Genomic DNA, 11,511 nt, shown 5'->3' on the forward strand with positions numbered 1-11,511 from the left:
TCAAATGACCCCTGAAATTTTCCAAAATTTGACATGACAGTTGTATTAGTACTACAAAATTTCTCATTAATTTAAAACACCATCTGTTGCCACTTTACTCCAAATTCATCTTTCACAGCTAATAAAAAATATCTACAACATCACACACAGTTGTTTTCTAGGAACAGTTTGCGATGAATATATCTGGCTCTATTTAAGTCTCCCTCCTTAAGCTTCGCCGGCTCGTCTTCTCCAGTGTCGGCAACCCCCAAATCTACGAATCCCTATCCCCATTCCCGCACCCCTTACTTACAAAGATGACACCGTGGAAACGCTTCATGAAGGCCCGTACGATGGCCGCGTCGCCCCCGAGCACGGCTTCCTGCGCCGAGAGCACCGCCGCCTATGCCGAGAGTGTCACCGCATCCGCATTGAGCGCGGCCGCTTCCGCTGACGGGGCAGCTGCAGCAGCCGAGACGGCTGCAGCTACTGTTGCGACGTCGGCAGCAAACACCGAGAGCGCTCGAGCTGCCATCTGTGTCGCCGATGTCGCCCTGGCCTAGGTCGAGGCCATCCACGCCAAGATCGAGGATGCACACGCCAAGATATTCCAGGCCACCTCAGACTCCAGCATGCAACCCACGTCTAAAAAGGCGGCGGTGGCCATGGAGCACCTGCTTCCTCATGAGGTCTCCGAGCGGGAGTTGGAGATGCAGGAGGCGGTGGAGATCGAGGAGCGCCAGGAGGAGGAGTTGCGCGTGGCCGAGGTCGAGGTAGAGAAGAGTATGTCCGTCGAGGAATCGGCGATGGAGTACCAACACGAGCTCTGGCGCAACCACTACTACGAGTACTACAACCTTGAGGGTGGCGCCGAGGACGAGGACGAGGACGCGGTCGACTTTAGTAGGGGGGGACGCGGAGTCCACCAACGGCAGCATGTGGCCAGGACAAGTCATCGACGTCTCATCTCACACTGGCGATGCATAGGCTGGCGCCTTGGCGGATTTGTTAAAAGTATGCGTACTTAGGCTTTGTTTTTAATGCTGGTATTTTGTTAGAGCAATGTTTAGGTCAACTGGCTCTGTTTAATTACTAAAATTGCTTGATTCAGTAAGTGTGGTCTGTCTACTGTACGCTCTTTTGTGTTCCCAAATTAGCAAGCGATGTTAAATTATGCAATGACGTACCCGAGGAAATTTCCAACAAAATTTGAATTATCAAACTCATCCCATGCATGTAAAGCAGAAGAATCGTTTGCGATGCACACAATCATTCAAAGTGAATGGTCCGGCGGCACCACAAAGTTTCCCTCCACATTTCCAAAATTTTGGCCTACCGCTAAAATATCTACCCCCGCCCCACTTCCCCCCTTCCCCACCCCCTTTTCTCCCCGACCACAAGTCACATTTCCCCTGTTTCCTCCTTCCTTCCTTCCTTGCTAAGCTATAGCCGCTTCCTCGCTCTCGTCGTCTTGCATCCTATCGCCGGGGTCGCCATGGTCTTATTCAAAGACCTCTCCAGCGGTTCCTCCTCTGGTGACGACTCCTTCACCACCCGGGTATGCCTCTCTTCTCTCTCTCGGGCTATGACTTGGAATGATGGATTTTTACCCGGCGGTCAATTTGAGTCATTTCTTCCTCTTGTAGCTCCCTAGGACCATCAGTGGCAACGAATGGAGCGGGGTGGCTGAAGATCTATCTGCTCGTTGTCATCATCAATCTCCATGCATGAAGCTAGTTGCGTTTGATTCTGTGGACATTGGGAGGAAGTTTCTGGCATGTGCAGAGAAGGTTAGACTCTCTTTCGTTGTTACAAATCATTTTTGAGATGTGATTCAGACACTGTCACGGTCCCAACCCATTCACACACCTTTAGCCAAACGCATCCTAAGAGAGTGTCACAGTTTGTACCTAGTATCTTAAATTGTTGCCATCTCATCAGTAGTGCCATTAGAAAATTATTTGGCACCGCTTCAGTAGTTTGTGCAACCAACTTTGGTCCACACATCCGAGGAGCCAAGCAGTAAAATACTGAATCTTTATGGCATGAAGGAACAGGGCATCGGAGCAACTACGTGCTCCGGAGTCTGGGTCCCTAATTTTTTTTCCGCTGCATCGGCTCGCCAGTGTAGGGCACCGGTGTGAGATGTAGAAACAGTTTTCTTTACCCCAGTTTTGGCATACATAGTGGATGGCCTTAGTGCTATTAGTTCTATGTTACTAAATTTGAGCATGTACACACCTGTTAGTATCAATTTGCTGTCATCCAAACACTGTCGCTATGCTGTTACAGTTATATTTACCTTCCTCATAAAATGTTCAATTTGTTATTTATTGTACATGAGTAAGAACTTGTAGTGTCGTTGTAGTTAATTATAGCTTCTGATGTTCCAGAATTTGGTTGTTGTCTCAGTACCAATTATTTCATTTGCACATTGATCTTTTTGAGAAGATATGTCATAATTAACATGTTTCTTCAGTTTTTCAAAATAAGCATTGGTGATTTTCTATGTTGCTATAAACCCATTTCCCCTACAATTGTTACTAATCTAGTTTTAAATATTATAGGATGCACAGAAGTGTTCTTACTTGGAGTGGGTTGATCAAGGGTGGCCACAGTCCTTGAAGATGTGCCTAGTGAAGCTCTGGAGCATTTATGAGGAAGAGAACAGAACTAGGCTTAGAGAAACTGTTGTCAACGCTAAAGAATATTTGAAGATGCGGGATAAAACATTGAAGGTGGAGAAATGAGCTCAAATTTTTTAAATCAGACTTTGCTAAGATGGTGTTAGCGAAGGAGGAGGCACTTTCCCAGTTGGCCCGTGCAAAACAGGTTCTTACTGAACTGAAAGCAGAGGTGGATAAGATGAGCCTGGATGATCTCGATTAGGGAAATGAATATATTGTTCTTATGAAGTTGAACTAGCTATATGTTGTACTGTGCTATTTTCATGTAGCTACCGTACTGTGATGTTATAATATATTTATGTGTGTGATATGAAATTGGCAAACAACGGTTCGATATGGAATGTGAATTTGGGTAATACTGGAATTACTAATTGTAAACTAATAAACTCGTTAAATGTGTCATGGACCTTTGCAAACGGTTCTAGTAGTAAAAGCGCTTGCGATGGATAGCCCAATGCCACACAGTTTTCTTCATCAAATCGTGTGTGATATAGTTGATAAAAGCAAACAGTTAACCAAGGCAGACTATGTGTGATAGTTACACCTTTCACACATGAGCCTACACATAAAACTGTGTGGGATGTACGTACGAACGGAAATGTTTTCCCTGGATTGACTGTGTGCGATGTACATAAGAACAGAAACGCATTCCTTGGATTGACTGTGTGTGATATACATACGAATGGAAATGTTTTTCTGGGATTCACCGTGTGGGATGTATATACCTACGGAAATGATTTTCTAGGATTACCGTGTGGGATGTACATACCTACAGAAATGATTGGGTTTCGATGCCTCACCTAATCACACACGACCCCAGCCTATGTCCCAAGAGGACCTATCCCTGACGGTTTTTGGGTCGTGTGTGAAGGACCCCCCTATCGCCCACACTCACTTGGCGACGGTTCCAAATGTCGTCGCGGAAAGGGGTTAAAAACCGTTTGTTTAGGACCGATGCGCACCAGTGATGGTTAAATTTCCTAACCATAGACATGTGTTGTCATTTGATGAAAGAGATCACATCATTAGGATATTTTGTGATGGACAAGACCCATCCGTTAGCTTAGCATAATGATCGTTAAGTTTTATTGCTATTGCTTTCTTCATGACTTATACATATTCCTTTGACTATGTGATTATGCAACTCCCGGATACCGGAGGAATACCTTGTGTGCTATCAAACGTCACAACGTAACTGGGTGATTATAAAGATGCTCTATAGGTATCTCCGAAGGTATTTGTTGGGTTGGCATAGATCGAGATTATAATTTGTCACTCCGATTATCGGAGAGGTATCTCTGGGCCCTCTCGGTAATGCACATCATAATAAGACTTGCAAGCAATGTAACTAATGAGTTAATTACGGGATGATGCATTACGGAACGAGTAAAGAGACTTGCCGGTAACGAGATTGAACTAGGTATGAAGATACCAACGATCGAATCTCGGGCAAGTAACATACCGATGATAAAGGGAATAACGTATGTTGTCATAACGGTTTGACCGATAAAGATCTTCGTAGAATATGTGGGAGCCAATATGAGCATCCAAGTTCTGCTATTGGTTATTAATCGAAGATGTATCTCGGTCATGTCTACATAGTTCTCGAACCCATAGGGTCCGCACACTTAATGTTCGATGATTATTTGTATTATATGAGTTATGTGATTTGGTGACCGAATGTTGTTCGGAGTCCCGAATGAGATCACGGACATGACGAGTCTCAAAATGGTCGAGAGGTAAAGATTCATATATAGGATGATAGTATTCAGACATCGGAAGTGTTCCGGGGGTACCGGGTACGTATCGGGTCACCGGAAGGGGTTCCGGGCTACCCCCGGCAAACTATATGAGCCTTATGGGCCAAGGGAGAAACACACTAGCCACAAAAGGGGCTGGTGCACCCCCCCCATATGGGCTGGCCAAATTGGAGAAGGAAAGGGGAAGGAGGAAAGGAAAAAGGGAATAGGATTCCCCCTCCCCCCTCTTCCCTTCCTACTCCGAATAGGAATTGGAAAGGGGGGAGGCCAAATTGGGAGGTGCCCAAGTAGGATTCCTCCTACTTGGGGCACCCCCTTGGCTGCCTCTCCTCCCCTCCAACCTATATATATGAGGGGGGCACCGTTAGAACGCACAACAAACATTGTTAGTCATGTGCGGTGCCCCCCTCCACAGTTTACGCCTCCAGTCATATTCACGTAGTGCTTAGGAGAAGCCCTACGCGGAACACTTCACCATCACCGTCACCACGCTGTCGTGCTGACAAAACTCTCCCTCGACACTTTGCTGGATCAAGAGTTCGAGGGACGTCATTGAGCTGGACGTGTGCAAAACTCGGAGGTGTCGTACTTTCCGTGCTTGATTGGTCGGTGTCGGTGTCAAAATCGGCCGATCTTGGGTAGGGGGTCTCGAACTGTGCATCTGAGGATTGAAGATAATAGGAGGCAGGGGACATGATGTTTACCCAGGTTCGGGCCCTCGTAATGGAGGTAATACCCTACTTCCTGCTTGATTGACTTTGATGAGTATACGGGTTACAAGAGTTGATCTACCTCGAGATCGTAATGGCTAAACCCTAGATGTCTAGCCTGTATGATTATTATTGCCTCTATGGACTAAACCCTCCGGTTTATATAGACACCAGAGGGGTCAAGGGTTGTACAGAGTTGGTTTACAGAGAAAGGAATCTTCACATCCGAACGCTAAACTTGCCATCCACGCAAAGGAGAGTCCCATCCGAACACGGGGGAAGGCCTTCTATCTTGTATCTTCACAGCCCATCAGTTCGGCCCATGTCACATAGCCCGGACGCCCGGGGAACCCCTAATCCAAGACTCCCTTAGTAGCCCCTGACCAAGCTTCAATGACAATCTGTCCGGCGCGCAGATTGTCTTTGGCATTGCAAGGCGGGTTTCTCCTCCGAATACTTCAAAGTAGCTGATCAAAAGAACTATATCCAGCTCTGTACAATAGTTACAACCCTGAACCACAAGGACAAAATACTTAAACAAAACAAAACAAAACAAGCCTATTGGTAGCTTTTCCGGTGAGACATTATGTCCTCGCCTTATTATTATTTCGAACCGTTTTTCAGCCTCCTCCTTCGTGTTTCGAGGCACGGTATTCATTGGCACGTCTTTTCAAAGCAGAGATCGTATCCCCTTATTGCGGGATTCTCATCAATACGGGTTTGGGTAATCCAACCGTGCCATTTGCACGACCCCTTGGGAATAGGCGAGTTTTAAGGCTCGTGGGGGGCACTCGATATTCACCGCCTTTATAAGAGGATAAGAATCAATCATTTTACCCCACACCTTTCTCCTTCCTCAGCCCTTCTGATAACCCACAAGTATAGGGGATCAATTGTAGCCTCTTTCGATAAGTAAGAGTGTCGAACCCAACGAGGAGCTAAAGGTAGAACAAATATTCCCTCAAGTTCTATCAACCACCAATACAACTCTATGCATGCTTAGCGTTCGCTTTACCTAGAACAAGTATGAAACTAGAAGTACTTTGTAGGTGTTTTTGGATAGGTTTGCAAGATAATAAAGAGCACGTAAATAAAAAGTAGGGGCTGCTTAGATAAAGAAACAATAAAGTTAGTATAGCAAGTGTGGAAAAGTGGTGGTAGGAGTTGCGAAATTTGTCCCTAAGCAATTGACTACTTTGCTAGACCGATAGCAAGTTTTATGTGGGAGAGGCCACTGCTAGCATGTCATCCCTGACTTGGAATTCTATGCACTTATGATTGGAACTATTAGCAAGCGTCCGCAACTACTAACGTTCATTAAGGTAAAACCCAACCATAGCATTAAGATATATTGGTCCCCCTTCAATCCCGTATGCATCAATTTCTATGCTAGGTTGAAGCTTCTGTCACTCTTCCCCTCCATACATAGTCCTATCAACATACAACTAACCCTATGGTGTGATCCACACACGTGCTCATATGATGGGCACCAAAGGACAGCAACATAACCACAAGCAAATTAAATCAATCATAGCAATTCATCAACCATCGACAGGACAACGAAAATCTACTCAGACATCACAGGATGGCAACACATCATTGGATAATAATATGAAGCATAAAGCACCATGTTCAAGTAGAGGGTCCAGCGGGTTGCGGGAGAGTGGACCGCTGTAGATAGATGGGGGAAGGTGATGGAGATGATGGTGAAGTTGGCGGAGGTGTTGGTGTAGATCGCGGTGATGATGATGGTGGCCACGGCAGCGTTCCGGCGCCACCGGAAGAGAAGGGGAGAGGGGGACCCTTCTTCTTCTTCCTTGACCTCCTCCCTAGATGGGAGAAGGGTTTCCCCTTTGGTCCTTGGCCTCCATGGCATGGGAGGGGCGAGAGCCCCTCCGAGATTGGATCTGTCTCTCTGTCTCTCTCTGTTTCTGCGTTCTCAGATTCTACCCTTTCACCGTTTCTTTTATATACGGAGATCCGTAACTCCGATTGGGCTGAAATTTTAACACGATCTCTATCTGTAAATTAGCTTTCTTGCGGAGAAAGAAGGGCTCCAAGCGCCTTACGAGGAGGCCACAAGGGTCCAGGGCGCGCCCCTGCCTCGTGGCCCCCTCAGGCATCATATCGCGTTGATTCTTCTTCCCAAAAATCACATATATTCCAAAAAAATCTCCATCAGTTTTTAACCCGTTTGAACTCCGTTTGATATGGATTTTCTGTGAAACAAAAAACATGCAACAGACAGGAATTGGCACTGGGCACTGGATCAATATGTTAGTCCCAAAAATAGTATAAAAAGTTGCCAAAAATATATGAAAGTTGTAGAATATTGGCATGGAACAATAAAAAATTATAGATACGACGGAGACGTATTAGCATCCCCAAGCTTAATTCCTGCTCGTCCTCGAGTAGCTAAATGATAAAAAAATTAATTTTTGATGTGGAATGCTACCTAGCATAATCTTGATCATGTATCTAATCATGGCATGAATATTAAGACACGAGTGATTCAAAGCAATAGTCTATCATTTGACATTAAGACAATAATGCTTCAAGCCTACTAATAAATCAATCATGTCTTTCAAAATAACAAGGCCAAAGAAATTTATCCCTATAAAATCATATAGTCTGGCTATGCTCCATCTTGACCACACAAAATATTCAAATCATGCACAACCCCGATGACAAGCCAAGCAATTGGTTCATGCTTTTTAACGCGCTTCAACCTTTTCAACCCTCACACAATACATGAGCGTGAGCCATGGACATAGCACTATAGGTGGAATAGAATATGATGGTGGAGGTTGCGTGGAGAAGACAAAAAGGAGAAAGTCTCACATCGACACGGCTAATCAACGGGCTATGGAGATGCCCATCAATTGATGTCAATGTGAGGAGTAGGGATTGCCATGCAACGGATGCACTAGAGCTATAAGTATATGAAAGGTCAAACTGAAACTAAGTGGGTGTGCATCCAACTTGTTTTCTCATGAAGACCTAGGGCATTTGAGGAAGCCCATCATTGGAATATACAAGCCAAGTTCTATAATGAAAATTCCCACTAGTATATGAAAGTGATAACTCAAGAGACTCTCTATACGGAGAACATGGTGCTACTTTGAAGCATAAGTGTGTTAAAAGGATAGTAACATTGCCCCCTTCTTCTCCCTTTTTTGGCAGGCTTCTTTGGCCCCCTTTTTTTCTTTAGGCTTCTTTGGCCTCTCTTTTTTGGCGGGCAATGCTCTAATAATGATGATCATCACACTTTTATTTACTTACAACTCAATATTACAACTCGATACTAGAACAAATATATGACTCTATATGAATGCCTCCGGTGATGTACCGGGATGTGCAATGATCTAGCGTAGCAATGACATCAAAAAACGGACAAGCCATGGAAACATCATGCTAGCTGATACGTCTCTAACGTATCTATAATTTTTTATCGTTCCATGCTATTATATTATATGTTTTGGATGTTTATGGGCTTTATTATGCACTTTTATATTATTTTTGGGACTAACCTATTAGCCTAGAGCCCAGTGCCGGTTTCTGTTTTTCCTTGTTTTACAGTATCACAGAAAAGGAAAATCAAATGAAGTCCAATTGACCTGAAACTTCACGGAACTTATTTTTGGACCAGAAGAAGCCCACGGAGTATCGAAGATGGACGAGGAGAGTCCTGGGCTACCCACGAGGGTGGGGGGCGTGCCCACCCCCCTGGGCGCGCGCCCCTACCTCGTGGACAGCCCGAAGGTCCACCGACGTACTTCTTCCTCCTATATATACCCATATATCCTAAAAACTTCGAGGAGCACAATAGAATGGGAGTTCCGCCGCCAGAAGCCTCCTTAGCCACCGAAAACCAATCTAGACCCGTTCCGGCACCTTGCCAAAGGGGGCAATCCCTCTCCGGTGGCCAACTTCATCATCCCGGTGATCTCCATGACGAGGAGGGAGTAGTTCTCCCTCGGGGCTGAGGGTATGTACCAGTAGCTATGTGTTTGATCTCTCTGTCTCTCTCTTTCTCTCTCTCGTGTTCTTGAGGTGGTATGATCTTGATGTATCGTGAGCTTTGCTATTATAGTTGGGTCTTATGATGTTTCTCCCCCTCTACTCTCTTGTAATGGATTGAGTTTTCCCTTTGAAGTTATCTTATCGTGTTGAGTCTTTAAGGATTTGAGAACACTTGATGTATGTATTGTGTGGGATACCCGTGGTGACAATGGGGTATTCTATTAATCCACCTGATGTATGTTTTGGTGATCAACTTGCGGGTTCCGCCCATGAACCTATGCATAGGGGTTGGCACACGTTTTCGTCTTGACTCTCCGGTAGAATCTTTGGGGCACTCTTTGAGGTCCTATGTGTTGGTTGAATAGAAGAATCTGAGATTGTGTGATGCATACCGTATAATCATACCCACGGATACTTGAGGTGACATTGGAGTATCTAGGTGACATTAGGGTTTTGGTTGATTTGTGTCTTAAGGTGTTATTCTAGTACGAACTCTAGGGCTGTTTGTGACACTTATAGGAATAGCCCAACAGATTGATTGGAAAGAATAACTTTGAGGTGGTTTCGCACCCTACCATAATCTCTTCGTTTGTTCTCCTCTATTAGTGACTTTGGAGTGACTCTTTGCTGCATGTTGAGGGATAGCTATGTGATCCAATTATGTTATTATTGTTGATAGAACTTGCACTAGTGAAAGTATGAACCCTAGGCCTTGTTTCAATGCATTGCAATACCGTTTGTGCTCACTTTTATCATTAGTTACCTTGCTATTTTTATATTTTCAGATTACAAAAACCTATATCTACCATCCATATTGCACTTGTATCACCATCTCTTCGCCGAACTAGTGCACCTATACAATTTACCATTGTATTGGGTGTGTTGGGGACACAAGAGACTCTTTGTTATTTGGTTGCAGGGTTGCTTGAGAGAGACCATCTTCATCCTACGCCTCCTACAGATTGATAAACCTTAGGTCATCCACTTGAGGGAAATTTGCTACTGTCCTACAAACCTCTGCACTTGGAGGCCCAACAACATCTACAAGAAGAAGGTTGTGTAGTAGACATCAAGCTCTTTTCTGGCGCTGTTGCCGGGGAGGTTAGTGCTTGAAGGTATATCTTTAGATCTTGCAATCAAGTCTTTTAGTTTCTTGTTTTATCACTAGTAGTTTATAAAAGAAAATTACAAAAAAAGGGAATTGAGTTTACCTCATACGCTTCATCTTTTTAATATCTTTCGTGAGTATGATGGGAAGGAAAATTGTGCCAAAGTGTTAGAAGAAGAATGCATTAAAATGTTTGGCACTAAATCTTTGAATGATGAGCATGATTGCAATGTTGTTAGTATGAACTCCTTGAATATCCATAGTACTAATGATGATTGCACTAGTTATGATGAAAATGTTTCCTATAAACATGCCAATTTTTTTGTGGAGTGCATTGGGTTTGCAAGAACACACCGAATAGGGAAGATAGATATTGCAAGAGGCATAATCATTTAGAAACTAAATGTTTGCAAGAAAGGCTAGATGTTTGTGCTGAAAATTTAAACTTTCTTAGCTGTACTTGTGAACTTTGCAATGAACGTGATCATTTCAGTACCCAATGCAAGTTGTTTCATGATCGTATCGTGTCCAAAAATTGTGATGACTTGATTTCTCTTGCACATCATAATGAACTTAGTTTTCTCTTGGGTTATGAAGAAATGAAACGTATAACTAAGGTTATTCCAGAATTTTCCCTTTATAGAGTTCTTAATTTTGATCTAGAAGAAATTCATATGTATTATGCGGTGAATTGCATTGAAAATCCTTATATTGCCAATTACATAAAGAAAAGAAAACAGATAGAAGATGAAGAGAATACTAATGAAAGGGAAGAGACTTCCTCATATCCTCCTATTATTTCTTATGATGAATCGGGTAACGAGGAGGAGCCCTCTATTCAACCAATCTCATTAATAAGGAGCTCCAAAAAGAGGATTGAACCCACACATGATGTGGTGAAGAAGAAGAAAAGAAAAAGGAAGAGAGGTAAAAAGATATCTCTCCCAAATAATGCTGCTCCTATTACTGTTGTGCCTCATGAAAATATAACTGTGGAAGATGATGCACTTGATGATGATCTCGTTATGCCTATTTCTTGTTGTGATGATTATGATTGGGAAGATAATGATACTTCTTATGATCTTGAAAATCTTTTTGGCACTTGCTTGAAAAAATATGATAATTGCTATACTATTGGTGCTATCCATACTATTGACGATGAGAGTGATTATGCTTATGATATGAAAAGGCCCAAGCTTGGGGATGCTATGTTTGATGAAGATGATGTTTTTGAGAATATATTT

At 43.6% G+C, this 11,511-nt stretch overlaps 1 pseudogene; it reads left to right on the plus strand.

Moving 5' to 3' along the window:
* Positions 1–296: 296 nt before the first annotated feature.
* Positions 297–966, plus strand: LOC147960106 (uncharacterized; annotated as a pseudogene).
* The last annotated feature ends 10,545 nt before the right edge of the window (positions 967–11,511 follow it).

Source organism: Triticum urartu, chromosome 7A (genome assembly GCF_056163025.1).
Source record: "Triticum urartu cultivar PI428250 chromosome 7A, HENAU_Tu73, whole genome shotgun sequence".
NCBI classification, from domain to species: Eukaryota; Viridiplantae; Streptophyta; class Magnoliopsida; order Poales; family Poaceae; genus Triticum; species Triticum urartu.